Source organism: Anas platyrhynchos, chromosome 3 (assembly GCF_047663525.1).
Source record: "Anas platyrhynchos isolate ZD024472 breed Pekin duck chromosome 3, IASCAAS_PekinDuck_T2T, whole genome shotgun sequence".
Taxonomy (NCBI): Eukaryota; Metazoa; Chordata; class Aves; order Anseriformes; family Anatidae; genus Anas; species Anas platyrhynchos.
The window spans coordinates 20925001-20940000 of record NC_092589.1 but is presented as its reverse complement, the minus strand read 5'-3'; the positions used below and the strand labels follow the sequence as shown (position 1 = coordinate 20940000).

The following is a 15000-nucleotide window of genomic DNA, read 5'->3' as shown; positions in this document are numbered from 1 at the left end:
CCATTGGTTTCAAGGGAGAGTTTACATCCCCCGAGGCCAGTCCACCTCTGCCTGTTCGGGGTGGGGGGGCACGCATTTTTTTCCCATTCGTACTCAGATCAAGCAGTTTGCTGTGGTGCCTGTGGATAGCATACCCAGCACAAGTTTAGGTTTGCATGTTGGTTCTCATAAGCAAACAGTGAGGATTTTTTGGACTGATGGGTCTAATGGCAACAGAGCTGCAGAAAGCACTAGCAAAACTGTCAAATCATTACTGGTTGTGATTTCTTTTAAAAATTCAGCAATAGGTAACAGCAACCTCACTGTAGTAAAGTACCAAAATTTGGGTGGATGTTGGAAATAATGTAAGTGCTTCTTGGAGCAGATTTGCAAGCTCTCCTCAGGGATGGGATTGAGAGCCTCCCAACAACGCACAAGGCACCCTTAAAACTATTCACTTGGCTGGGGGCAGAGGGAGAGGATCAGACGCTGGTTTTCAGTACGGGGTCCCATGTTTAGAAGTACCAAGACCAACGCAACCGTTCTAATATTGTAACAGCGTCAGACAACTGCTTGGCTGTAGTGCACAAAGCTGAAGATCCTTCAGACAGGGACAGCTGGGCTAAGCTCGAAACCTTTTCTCATACAATGTCTAATCTGCGTTAAACTTCAGCTCCATTTATACGATTAGGCTGGCCAGAGCGTACCTACAGACTTTGCCTGTGGTATTGTGCTGGAGTCTGATAGTGTGTTGTATTACTAATGTTCCAAGAGTAAACACACTTGTAGGAAACAGCTATAGTTCAAGGCTGCACTTTAAAAAAATAAATGTTTCATCAGTCTTAGCAAAGGAACAAACGGCAATAACACTCTGTATCATATTTTACAAAGCTTCAAAAGAACAATGTCCCGTTGAGTGAAATTCAGTAGCATTCTGTAAACATTAATTTAAGGAAATCAATAGGCTCTGTGAGCTAAAGCCATATTGCAAGATAAACTGGCTGGAGTGCTACTTTGTCAAACAGATTTTAGTTTTCTCGGCTAGATAAAGACGGTTTCAAAATGGGGTAACGTGTTGCAACCAAGGTTTGAAAACTATGTGGCCTTCAAACAGTCTGCTTGTTCCTACTACAAAGCTGGATAAACATACTTTAAAAATGATAAGATTGGGTCAGGATTGATTTTACTTTCAAATTTTATATAAAGTAGAATTCTTGGTGAATGTTTGTTTGGATTTTTTTGATCCTAATTATGAGCAGAAATAAACAAGTGCAGCACAGACAGCTCAAGATGTCAGGCTGCCAGCAGAAGTAAAATTACCCAGAGGTGGCTTTCTTTTTTTTTTTTTTTTTTTTTGCAATTGCAGGACTTCATGGATTTAAAAAATCTTTATTCATGTTGACCTGGTGGGCAACAAGTCGCCTTGCCAAATAGGAAAGCCAAAATCTCTTGTGGACTTGGGATCAGAGGTCTTCAGCTGGTGAAGGCTGCTCACGTTGCAGAGCGCAAGGTCGTGGAGAGGGGAGGTAAACAGGCTGGGGGGGAGGCCAGATTGCTCTTCGAGCTCTTCTAGGTGGATGGTCTGGGCAGTGACAGGAGAGGGGGGCTCCGCAGGGAGCCTCTTAATCCCAGGAAAAGACATAAAGAGCATCCATTAGGGCAAGTGGTGGAGAACCTCTCCGGGATGACGAGTGAGTCTGTGCCGGGGGAGCAGTCTCACCATGTGCAGCTCCAGGTCAGATGGCTTTGCAGTGGGTGTGCAGTGGTCTGGACCAGCACAGGTGCAGCAAAGGCAGAAGATGATTCAGGGGAAATATTTCTGCTAGAAGACCTTATACAAAGAACAAACTACATGTGCACAAGCACCCCAAAGTTGGGGTGAGAACCTGACCTTGGCTGATAATGGGAATGAGATCCAGTGTTACAGAAGAGCTTTGGGGGCACAGCACAACCTTCTGAAAGGAGATGCTTGAGAAAGTCTACGTACATCAACCATGTGCAGCCCCGTGTCCCTTACTCACAGGATGAAGATTTAAGCCTGTGGGCTTTGGGGACAAGCTGGCACCTAGATGTGTATTCCCATACTCACAGCCTGTCATGGAGGAAAGCTATGGAGTGGTAGTCCCTTCCCAACCCTTCCCTTCCCCTAAGGCACCAATGCTGGGGCCAAGCCAGAAGGAACACAGCAAGGCACCTGGCTACTTCTGAGGCTATTTCCCTGTGGCTTGTGAGGAGGCAGGTGACACTGGGACACTGGTGTCTTTCCCCACGTGCATCCCACCGAGCCAGTGACCCCGTACTACACGAAGAGCTAGAAGCAGCCCATTCTCACCTATCCCACTCACCTACCTATCCCCAGGGCCCTCTGCTAAGCAGGGACTTGCACAGTTCGCAGCTGCAGGCACTGTTTCCCAGGCTAACCCTGCCTAGAGCTTCTCCTGCTCTCTCAAGGGCAGCATGTGTGCAATACTGTGCTGGTGTCCCGGTGTCCTGGCCCCTCGCATGTTTACCCAGCCCTTCCCCTCCCCTGGCACGTCCACACGCTCTCCTTCCCCGAGCGCGGCGAGCTGCTGCGTGGGACCATCTTAGTGCTGCGAGTTGGTGTGGCAGCATATCAAGCAGGAGGCTTTGGCTTCTGCACAGAATTTGGAGGCAGGTTTTGGAGTAAGTTGCTACACTTTTTGGCGCGAAAGCCACGGCAGCATATGGCCCAATGTTCTCGGTTTAAGTCTGACACTTAACATTATTTAACAGTTTCTGTGTTAGGTGCTTTATAAGGTAAAGGAAATTAACAATTTTCAGCTAATTAGATCACTCAATTGGCTGAACATCCTGGACACCTCTTAGAAAAAAATAGGTTGGCTCAGGCAATGGAAAGGCTAATGCCTCTTCCATTATCACTTATGAGGAGAGGGAAATAGTTGGAAAGGATGCTTTTACTTTAAAAACACAAATGAAAAATACCTCAGCTATTGGACACTTCCCTAAACACACTTTTCTCCCTACCAACACCTTTCTAGAGACCAGGGCACTGGTTTGCCCACTGCTATGTGTGCCCCAGTCCCCTTGTGCCACCATGATCTGTGTTTATTGCTTTTGAGTTTGCTCTCACAGCTCTTGCTGTGCAAATCTGTTAAGAAACAGATTTTTGGGGAAGAGAAGAAGGTAGACAAGGAGTTGGGTGGCTGCTCAGCATGGTCTGCTGTCCCACTGCCAGCCGCAGTGCCACTGAAAGGGGAGCCCACTCCTGTGGGACAGCACCAACACCCCAGTGCTGAGCCTGGTGTGCAGGAAGAGAAAAACATTAGCCTGAGCCCAGCTTGGAAAGAAAAATTGGGAAAACAACAGAGGTTCCTTCTTGCAGTTCCTGTTATGCCAGAGCTTTTTTAGTCTTTGTAAAAAGCTGGAAAACACATGGCCCTCAAATGATTTAAGAATGCACTTTAAACCTGTTTGCCTGAAATGAAGCTGAGATGCCTTATCCCCCGTGTGGGGTTTGGGGCACTACTAATCTACTGCTGGCTTACTGTTATCTCCTCCGCCAAGCTCACAAAAGGAGGGAGAACGGGCACGGCTCTTACAAGGAAAAAAAGCCTGACAGTGGGGCTGCTGAGATGTCTGATACTATCAGGGAAGTGAAAGTGGTAGCGCAGTGAAAATGGATACTGCGCGATACATTAGATTTAATCACTTGCATTTCAATTAAGCTTTTCCACAAATAAAGCTTGGGAAGTACTCTGCAGGCTCCCCGGGCGGCTGGAGCGCCGTCAGCGCTGCCGGCCCCGGCTGGAGGCAGGCAGGGAGCAGCACTTCCCAGCTCTACGGGCACGGACACATCGTCCCACACCTGCCTCCTACATGTCCCTGCGTGGCCAGCACGCCCGGAGGGTCTCTGCCCTGGCACTGCTGTGCCCGTGGTTCAGGCACTGAGCCCACCCATCACAGAAATACACTTACTGCCCACTGCAAACACAATGGCTTCGGCGAGCCGGCTTTTAAGCAGAAAACTTGGTGAGACCCAAGAGCTGAGTGGGCTGGAGTAAAAGTAACAGACTTCCCATTTGACAATTTATTTAGACTTATTTGCACCTTGCAATTCGGTTCTCCCCTTTCCCCTTCCTCAAAAAATTATCGATAGCATGTAACTGGGGAGATGATTATCAAGCTTCCTTTGCTGCCTTGCTGATGAATTAGAGCTGCAATGAGACGTAGAGGCTTCTAATGGAAACTCTGATTGCCCTTAACGCACTGCATTGCCAATGGCACTGCTGCAGAGTGGAAAAATCACTAAGGCTCCCGCGGCTTGTGATAGCTGGGGGTTTAGTATGTGTTGGGGAACGTAAGGAAGGACCGCAGGAGGGGCCACTGTCACACCCAAGGTGTCTCATTCCGAACCTGGAGGAGAAATAAGACTCACACCCCCAACAGCCTGACTGTAACTCAGCCCCACTGTGGGGAAATGCAATCTGCTGCAAGAGGCTGCCGACAACGCCAAGCGGCACATGATGTGCCCTGCTGCCAAATTCTGGCAGGTACTGTGCACAGGCGCCCACAAAAAACCTGCCCAGGGAAGTAAGTATGAGGATGACCACCCAATGCTGGCTCTGCTGCGGGAACAGCAGAGAGGTTAGGGCATGGTCTCCTGGCCCCCACAGCCCGGTGGGATGGGATGTGTCACTTGGAAGGACCGGGAGGCACAGCCTGGTTTGTGAGGAGTGGGGGCATCGCCCCCCAGCAGGACATCCTCCACTCTCAAGGTCTATTTCCATACCTAAGAGAGCAGGGCATGCAGAAACTGCTGGTTAGACCATGGGTACAGAGGTTTGCAGAGCTCATAGCGCGTAGGGATTTTTTTTTTTTAATTCAGCAGAATTTGGCCCTTTAGATGAAACATTAATACTATAGCAGAAGCCCCAATTGAAGGCTTACATATCTAAAGTACACCTCATAATGCATGCGTAAAAACATCTAACAGTGAGTAAACATCAGTAATTGGTGTTGCTTACTCCTCTTCGCTCTCCCCACCTCTCTGCATTGCAGTAACCTCCGTCGGCTGTGCCTGCCCCTGAAAAAGCCCCAGCGCTTTCCACAGTGCCCTTTCCCTGCTCGGTTTGTGTGTGCTGGGGCCAGGGGAGGCAGGGATGGGAAGCAGGTGGTGCTTAATCAGTCTGGCAGGGAAATGGCTGGTCACTGGGGTCCTTTTGGGGGTGGCATGAAGGTGGTAAGCGTGCCCTCTGGCAGTGGGAGACCTCCCTTCCTCTCTCCCATGGCAGAGGGTAGGGGCCAGGGAAGGAAATTGCGCACGGTTTGTGGGCACGGGATGCTGTAAATGAAGCAGCCCCACCAGCCCAGGCTTCCCCCTAGATTATCTCTGCCGAGCTCCTGCCCAGTGTAACTGTGCACGTCTGGATGGAGCCCACCGTGATGAGATGAACTGCTCCAGCCAGAGCTGTGTGGCTGTAGGCATCCAGTTACCAGGTCCAGTGCGGGACCAGCGAACCTTGTGAGGTCGGAAGACAAAGTCTTCAGCCCTAATGGACTGAGCTGCCTCTCGTTTGACTCCTCTCTAGCCCTTGCGGAAGGAAACGGTGCGGCTGCAGACGGCGCTGGATGAGATAACCTCGAGGCTGGGCCCGATGGAGCCAGCCCTCTCCGCAATTGCATGAGATAAGCCACTTCGGCTTCTCCCTGAACACTGATACTTGGCAGTTAAAGGGCTTTTCTTTTCAGTGTTGATTTCCCCTCTCTCCTATGGAAAAGTTTCTGAAGTTGTAGACTACTGCTTTAAATGCATTTATGCGTCTACATCATCATTATCCCCTAAGCCTCAATCAGTCCCACAGCCTTTCTGCTGAGCAACAGAGATCGTGTCTCCCTGCTCTGCTGCTCTCTACATAGCCCCTCCATTGCATGCAGAAGCAACTTCCAGGCCGTACCATCGAGCACTTTTGGGCTACTGCATGGCTACAGCTTCTTCTGATGGCACATTTCCACCAGCGCCTTGAAACCGTGCCCCTCAAGGGCAGTTCACGAGTCCCGCTGGTAGCACAGTGAAACAAGGCAGCACCAGGCTGTGCAACTTCCCCCTCTGCAGATAAGAAGGATGAACCTTGCCCCTTCCAGATCCACAGGGAGAAACCATCTCCAATATGTTGATTACCTTCGTTCAGTTGGCCCTTCTGGCTGTCCCTCTCTCTCACCCAGCCACGCGCACGCGTCAGGAAGGCGCCGGGCTCTGTCTCTGCACTACAAAATTCAGCAACACGCCAGTCCTGCCACAAGCTCTGCGTAGCTACGAAGTGCCCCATGATGCTAAATACTCCCTCTCTCTTAGACTGAGTAGCGTTTTTAAACTGCAGTCCTTGCATTATTGTCATCACTTCAGTATGGTACTGAGACGTGGCTCCTGCAGCTCCCAGGTTCTCTCTCATGCAGGTGACGGGGACAGAGTCCCTGTGGACCTCTGCGATGTTCTGCCATTGCTTCCTCTCGGGCTCAGCATTTCACTTTTACAAATTTAAGCATCTTTCAAAATAACATCTCCGTTGCATTAGGCTGGAGATCACAAGGTTTTGTGACGCTGCTAAACCTCTCTCCCAGTTTCCAAAGGTTATGGAAAATCCCTAATTCATGTTATGAGGACCCGACCCTCATCCATTTTAAAACACCTTGAGGATACCGAGCAGTGCTCTGCTTGAAGGTGACCTACTCAAAGTCCTACAGGAGGGGCAACCCTATCTGTATGACTTCTGTTAAAGTCAGTCACACAGCCCAGACCCTGCACCGTGAGACGGTATCGGCTGGGACCTCCTCTTTTGGCAAGAGCCCCTTACAAAAATAAAAACAACGCCCCCCTCTACCCCACAGCCATAAACATGATGGCTCCGTGGCTCCAAATCTAGGTCTGCAATCAATTTTTCATTTTAAAATAAACAAATGAAACTTTTTTTTTTTCAATTAACATTTAACAAATATTCACACACTTGACTGTATAGTGATAAAACAAAAGACAGCTCTTCAGCTGGCACGCATTAATTAGCTCCTCTGACTGCTGGAGCTGATTTACACCAAAACTGAGAATCCAGCCCAGAATTTAGTTCAGTACCATGTAAAAAAAGTGCGGGGTGGGTGGGATGTGGATGGCAAAATCTTAGAAAACTAGCAGCTAGCCCACTATTTCAAATCTCTCTGGTATGATAGTTACATAGAAGAGCTTCGATAAAGTTTAGAAGATCAAACATTTTCCTCAGTTTTCACAGTACAAAATGTTCTATGCCCTTTAATGTGAAAAAAGGAGTAAGAACACACAGCTTATAAGAAATTTCAGTCGATCAGGTCTTACAAACTCTCTCCTCCTTCACTGGAAGGTGCTGCTTCTGCAGAAGTTCTGAATGAAAAATTTAGCTGTGTTGTCTAAAAGAAATAAAGCCTGGAAGAATAATGTGCAACTTGCATGTTACCCACTACACCACAACTAGAATTTACTAGATGGTAAGAGAAATCATTGGTTTCGTAATTTTTTTCTTATTCTTTTTCTTTTTTTTTTTTTTTTTTTTCCAAACGACAAGTTTTAAAATATTGCCACTGACTGGAACTGCCTAGCCTAACAAATTCTTTCTGTGCAGGATGAATGAAAAAGGATTTAAGCTCGAGAGGAGTAAGACTTTACTCTAGTGAGGAATAACATGGGTTAAAATTCACCTTGCTTCTCACTCCTCATCCAGGATGGATTTTTGGAGAACCCAAATACAGACATCTGGAAATCAGTTTTGCACAGAAAAATAGAAAACAGGGAAGAACTAGGAAGATGAATAAAGGCTCATCACAGACACAAAAGAACAGAGCAAAAAGAAGCTTGGATTTGGGTATTCTTGTCTGGCAAGGAGGCAGGCAGTAAGGCTAATGAAGCATTTGCGATATGGGACGTATGCCAGCGTAACAAAGAAGATGTGCATCAGCTCTGCAGATGTGCCAAAGCCCCCAGAGCAAAATAATGACATAATCACCATCAGTGTCACAGACCAGACTGTACACAAGGTGACATGGGAGAGAATAAATAAGAGTCTTTAGAGGCCTGCAGTACACACACGGGAAGGAATAGCCATTCCTCACAACTGCCACAAGAGAGTGGCGAGAGGTTGAGTATAATGTGTGCAGCTAGCAAAAGAAATCTTGAATTGTGCAAGGCTAGCGCACTATAAATTGGTGCTTTTCTCCATCTCCAGTTGACGTTTCAATTCCCACTACCCCTTGTTGAATGCAAAATGAAATGGCAGTAGGAGTCGGAAGAGTTTGCCAAGTTGTGTTTTGTTTTGTTTTTGTTGGTTTTGTTTTTTTTTTTTTTGGAAGGGGGTTGTTTTGTTTGAGAAGAGGACGGGGCAATAAGGATGAGTACCAGTAAATAACTGTAAAAACAAAAAAAAGAGAGAGAGAGAGAGAGAGAGACAAAAAAACCTCACCCAAAGCAAAGCACGGCACACCACCACTCCACGCACACAGAGGCGCACGCACAGAAACCCTGCACCATTCGGCTGGAACAATCCTAGGATTCCCCCAGAGCGAAATTAGAAACAAACAAGGACAGGTTTGGCTTTTTTTCGGGGGCTGCACTTTCTGGTTTACTGTTATCCATGAACTAAACCAGGAAAAATCCCACTAAAATTATTTTCCACGCTAAAGGACGAGATTACTATTTTATTGATCAGTAATAAAACACCGCTTAGGGCAATTTAGTACTTAACATGTTATTTGCGGTGGGGAGTAATCTGAAAAGCTCTGAGTACCCTTAAATCATTTCACAACAGCTCTTCCTGCGTAAAAGCACGCGCTTGCCTCAGTACGGCTGGGCGATGCGGTGGCGTGTTGTTTTTTTTTTTTTAACGGGACTTTTTGACGGATTTTTTTAAAGGAAGCATCTGTCTGCTGGAGCAGAGCAGCCCTGACAGTCGTTCACGGGGCTGCCTGGGTGAACGGTAACAGAGGAGGAGGTTGGCTGAAGGCGCCACCAGGGCTCTGGCAGAAGGAACACTCAAGTACGTAATTGTTCGCAGGATCAGGCCCTACAAGAGGAGCTCAGAAGAACAAAGCACTTGGCTTCACCAGTGTCCCTTTTCATTGCTTCTAATGAAAGATTCATAAGAATAACTTTAATTTTTTATGATCTTTTTTTTGCATTACTGTATTAGCTGCATCTTCTTTGTACGTAATTTCTTCTTAAATACAGAAAACCTGTTTCCAAATGCCAGGCTTAATAACTTAATCAGTACAATAATTGATCTTGATTGTTGTGCAGTCCTTCTTAACATTAAGGAAGTGAGATGGAGCCCAGAAAATGTTTTATATGATTATTCTGTTTCATTGCAAAGTGATGTATTTCTGAAGAATGCAGGTAAAGGTCCAGAGTGGAGTCCTTTTTTTTTTTTTTTTTTTTGAGATTTAAAAAAAAAAAAAACAACTCCCTAATTTGCTAGTTAAACTGTTCAGTGGAAGAATGATTGTATTTGTCTTTTTTGGCTTCGCCCAATTAATTGGAGCAGTAACATAACGATTGTTAATAAACAGCCCTAATTTGACTATACTTCTTGCATATCTACTAACCATACCATATCTTTGTTCAGCGTACCATCGGGGAGAACAGGGAAGCATGTATATAATTTCATCCTGTGGTATATAAAGTTTAATAATTATGCCACAGAGGAATCTAAATTAATAGCAGAAGGCATAACAATATTAATAATCTGCTTAGCAAACTCCAGCTTCTTTGCACTTTGATGTTATGAGCAGAGACAGGAGGAACTGTGGCAGTTTTTTAAATTGGGTGAGTGTTTGTTTCTGTTACAGCTCACACCAGCGCTTTCTTTCATGCTTTTTCTACTATGCATCCTTCTTCCCTCTAAGAAAAAAAAAACACAAACAAACCACAAAACCAAAACAACAGAAAGAAGCAAAAACACAGAGCAACTCAACAAACAAACCAACGCTTATTTGGTGCGTTTCGATCAAAGCTGGCTGATCGAATCTTTCATTTATTTACCAAAGTTTCATGGCAGCCATTCTTCATAATTACAGCAGGGTTGCAATTTTTTTTCCCCCCTTGCATAAAGGAGAAGGGGTTCTGAGAAAGTTTTTAATTAGCTAAATAGGTCTGTGTAATCTAGATGAAATAAACACGCCCGTTTGAAAAGGTTGTTAGAAGTTTTGCAGCCATTTAATCCATAGATGGCTGAACACAATGATACCTTCCGCAGACAGCCACCGCCACCACCAGCAGCTGTTAGAAGAGAGCTTGCTCCCTGCTCCTATTGATAACCCTTTGTGGAACGAAGAAAAAGAGCTGAGGGAAGGAGAACTGAATGTCAGACAATAGACATCGCTACACACACTGTCTCTGAACTTTCCTCATCTCTGAAGGACAATTAATTATGAAGGCCTTTGGGGTAGGTCGAAGCAAGGGAAAACCTACTGCTGGCCCAGCACTCCAGCCGCTATCTCTGTGTTTGTTAAATGGTCGTGCCTGTTGGGGAACCAGAGTAGCAGCCACCAAAATAGCCAATAGATCATTTAGGAAAAAGAGAGCAAAAGATTTTTTTATGTGTGCCTGTCCTTGTATAATTCTATTCTCACTGTGAAATCATCCATACACAAAACACAAGGACAATTTTTTTTTTTTTTTTAGAAGAGCCACAGGGTAGGTTACAGTCAGAAACGGCCTCTCAGTGGTGTGTTAAAAAGGATGGTCTTTTCACCAAATCATTTCACAGAGGCAAAACAGACAAACACAAAGAGTTGAGACTTTTTCTCCTACATTAAATAGAGTAACTGATAAGGTCAGACATATGATACCTAAAGACATGAATCTGTGAACTCTTGAAGTCAAAGGACTTCTCTGTGCAAAGGAACAATCTTTCAAAGGAAATAGATCATAGAACTCCACTGAATCCCCTTTAAACTTTATGAAGCAGGAGGAGAAAAAGCTCTAAGTAGGGAAGCTTGACAGAAGAGCCTTGAACTATTTTCTGAAGGAAAGATGAGACCCTCCCTAGGCTGCCACAAAACATCTTTTTTTTTCTAAAGGCTCTTCTGAACTTTGATATGTGCCAAGACACCGCTATTGAAAGCTGTATAATTATGTGCTATAGCCACTGTAGAAAATGCTTTGTTCACCACAACAAAGAACAATAAGCAAAGTAAAGTGACATTACACTGTATCTTTTTCTTTAAGAATGTTGAGAAAGGTCACGGTACGTTATAACTAATAAAGCTGTTGAGTAAGGAAGTTTAAAGTTGATCTTGCTGTGCTTAAATGTAACCCAATGACAAAAAGGCAGAGGGAACTAAAATTGTAATGACATTAAAAAATAGATCATATATCAATGTGCCAACTTCATTATACAAACACCTTGAATCCAGAGGACACAAACATAAAAAACGAGCGTAGTCCTGCAACAGTATTCCTCCTGCGATTCCTCCCTAATAGCTTCCAACTACAATCTGCAGTTCCACCAACTGCAAAAGCTGATTAACCAGCATTAATTGATACGTGCGCTGCACAGCCCTTCTACTGAAAGCCGTGGATTTTGTTACTCGATTTACAAATCAGCTTCGACTCCTGTGCAGTTTTCAAGGAAAGCTTTGCTGTTTCACAAGAGCGCCTCTTCAAAATTAAAACAAAACAAAACAAAACAAAACAAAACAAAAGGAAAAAGGCCTGAGGGCATCAATTAAATTTCCCGAAAGCAAGAAGATTTTTAAGTGAGAAGGAAGTTCCATCTAGATATATGTTTTAGTTTCTCTTCAGAGGAATCGGGACAGTTATGTCTGCTATTCTCAAATTGCAAATTCAGCTTTATTCTCCTTGCAGCAGACTGCAAGAGAGAGGCCTTCCGACTTTTTCTTTAAGAATGCTGAGAACGATGTCGAAACACTACAACAATAAACCCCTTGAATGAGGAAGTCTACAGCTGAGGAAAAAAATGCGAGGAGTGTAATACTAAAATAAACAACTGTCCCATTAGCCTGTGCCCACTTCTGGTCCCATTACAAGTGCGCAGATCGCCGCTGCAGCTTGCAGAGAAAGAGCACGCAAGCTTTGAGATGGAAGTTAGCAAGTTATTGACTTGATTTTCAGTTCTCTGGAGACCACTTTACACTGCTCGAGTTGTGTAAAGGAGCATTAGGGTGGTTATAAATTCTCCCTTACAGTGCCTTCGTATTGCAAAAACATGCGTACATGGCCTCAGTTTAAATAAGAATCAGGTTCAAAGGCTTTAATTCTCCTTCTGATGAACCCTAATTCAGTTTGAGATGAGTCCTGCAGGAAGGACATGGGTTCCTAAAATAGGCACATGAGTGGCCGGAATTTTCAATAATTTAGGATGTCTTGATTTTTGGATGCAGTAATGGGCACACGTCATTGTCAGGGAATGGACCATCGAGGACCTCCTGACAAAGTGGCTCTCAATGACACATCTCCAGTTGAGCATCTCAAAATGGACCTGGCCTAAACCCATCATCACTTCTGAAAATTTTGGCAGCCAGCGTTCCTCTCAAGAGCTCATGGACCACTTATGTGACTGGGTTATTACTTGGACTTCATAGGTGGTGTTACTTGAATTGCTTTAATTAATCCCATTGATGGTTATGGGACTAACTCAAAGCTCTTTAAGATAACCATTCTGCTAAGACTTGAGCACAACCAGCCTCAATTAGGTTTTTCCTCACCACTATGATTCTCCCCTGCCAAAAGCAGAGGCAACTTCCTAAAAATGTTTTTCACCTTGGGGCGTTCCCATGGGCTATGTGCAGGAGCGTGGTGAGCGTACGCTGCAGGCAGGAGGGAGGGCATCGAGGGAAATGCCTTGCATGGGCGGACTGAGCCTGGGATTTCAGAGCTGGGGCTGGGTTGTTAAATGTGTACAAGGAAAAGGACCATGCAGAGAGATGTTAATGTACAGAGGATGACGGTAACTACAAAAAATGCCAGGGAAAAAGGCTGATGGAGGAACGGGAGCCAAAGCAAGGATAAAATCCAGGTACTATCCTCAGGCCAATTTCTTTTGCTTGGTTTAAGTAAATAAATTGAAAAGAAAAAATAACCATATTTTTATTTTATCTGGCAGCATGGTGTCCCCCTCATTTGAAACCATCCTGTCACAGTTACAACTGTGAGTGCTGGTGCTCTCTTTTAGGACAGATTTTGAAAGAGTGTTACAAAATGATTTGGAATTATTTTTTCTTTTCATGCATGGCAACAATACCTGACTTTCGTTACTGCAGCTGGCATTCAAAAAGCCTATGGCAGCACCACAGATGAGACTGATATCAAGTGGCACTGCAAGCTGTCCTCTCTTTCTGACCAACTTCGTTCGGCACTTGTGCTGGGACACTGACATTTGCGGCTTTCATTCACCAGGACAAGCCGCCTTCTCCCTCCTTGGCAGAACTGCCCCAGAAGAGAGAAGCATCTTCATTTTTCATTAAAAAAATTAAAAAAAAAAAAAAGAAAAAAGAAGAAAAAAAAAAAAAAGAAAAAGCTTTTTTCCCCCCCTCTTTCAAGACTCTTTTTCAAATTGTTCTGTGCAGCTACGCTCAGCACAAGTTCCTCCAGCGAACCCCACAGCAGGAGAGAGAAGCGTGGAAGCCGCCACACACACGTCCACACACGTGTGCACACAAAACACGGGCAGAGCTGCATGGCGCGGGAGGAGGCGTTGTATCTCTCTCTGGCTCGCAGCCACAAGGGTACAATGGCAAGGCTAAAAACGATAGGGCATGTGGTTTGTTAAACATCTTATTTGACTTTGCTAAAAGCTGTCAGTTCCACTGCACCGGGAGAGAAACACAGTATCACAGATTCCTGAGCAAATCAATGGCACAGCTTGATACGGACCAAACGCACGTTTTAGCTTTATCATTTTTTTTTTCCTAATAGTCAATTTAGGAATATTAAAGTATATGCACAAATTTCACCCAAGAAGAAATAAAGGTGGAGGGTTTAGGAAGAGTAGTGGATGTGATTTAAGAGGAACAGCCTATCAAACTAATCAGAAGATCAGCGACGCATCATTGAAGTATGGGAAGAAGGAACTTTGATGACGCTAAATATGGCAAATGCTCAGTTTGCTAAATCCCTTTGGATCCAATTTCAACATTACAGTAGTTGTCATTTTTGCCTTGCAGCTCGTGGGGGAGGGACTGAGCATTTATCGGAAAAGTTACATAGGCTACACTAAAAACTGCACTGTGCAGCTTAATGATCTCGTAACTGCTGGGTCTTCAGAGCAAAACCAAGATTTGAACCTCTGGGAAATTCTCATTATATGAGATAACACACGAGAGGCTGCGTGAAAGGATCTGAAAATCACCGCCGTTTATAACATGCCAGAAGGCCTTTTCCTCCATGATAGGGGAAAAAGCAAGGGGCTCCCGTTGCCGAGAGGAGGAGACAGCCACCAGTGGCAGCGCTAAACACGAGATTCCTATTTTCTTATCTGCCTGAAAACACCTATATGCTCCCCACGTTTCTTCACTGAAGTAATCCGTTGACATCAACATTGCAACTAACACTTTGAAAAGCAGACATTAGTGCCTGAAATCATAAAGGACCAAGACTTTTGGAGCACAAAGATCGTTGCAACCTAGGCTCTGCAAACAGGATAAAAGTTGCAATGACAAGAAGAAAACCTTGAGGGAATTTAAACACTCTTTGACTGAAGAGAAGTTAGTAACACCTGCCCCTTTGTGTGTTTCCCTTTCTTTTCCTGTGCTTCCCTGTCACATCTTGGCATCCACAGAACCTGAGCCCCTTGGGGGCCTGGGGGTGCTGGCATAAAAGTCTGGGTATCGTCAGCTGTAACAAATGGCAGAGCCCCCGGGGAGCATCCCCTGTGCCCCTTGATTCACCTGTCCTGTCCATGCAACCTCTCTCCTAGGAAAAACTGCTCTGAGCAAGCTCCTCTTAGAGACTTTTTTACACTACCTGAACTTAAGTACTGTGAAAATGATCACCACTAAAAATCTCCC

At 45.1% G+C, this 15000-nt stretch overlaps 1 protein-coding gene across 5 annotated transcripts in view; it reads right to left on the bottom strand.

The window, feature by feature from the left end:
• Window positions 1-15000, bottom strand: part of PROX1 (prospero homeobox 1) — a 48693-nt gene that overhangs the window by 11738 nt on the left and 21955 nt on the right. The gene's annotated exons all lie outside the window — the stretch shown is intronic.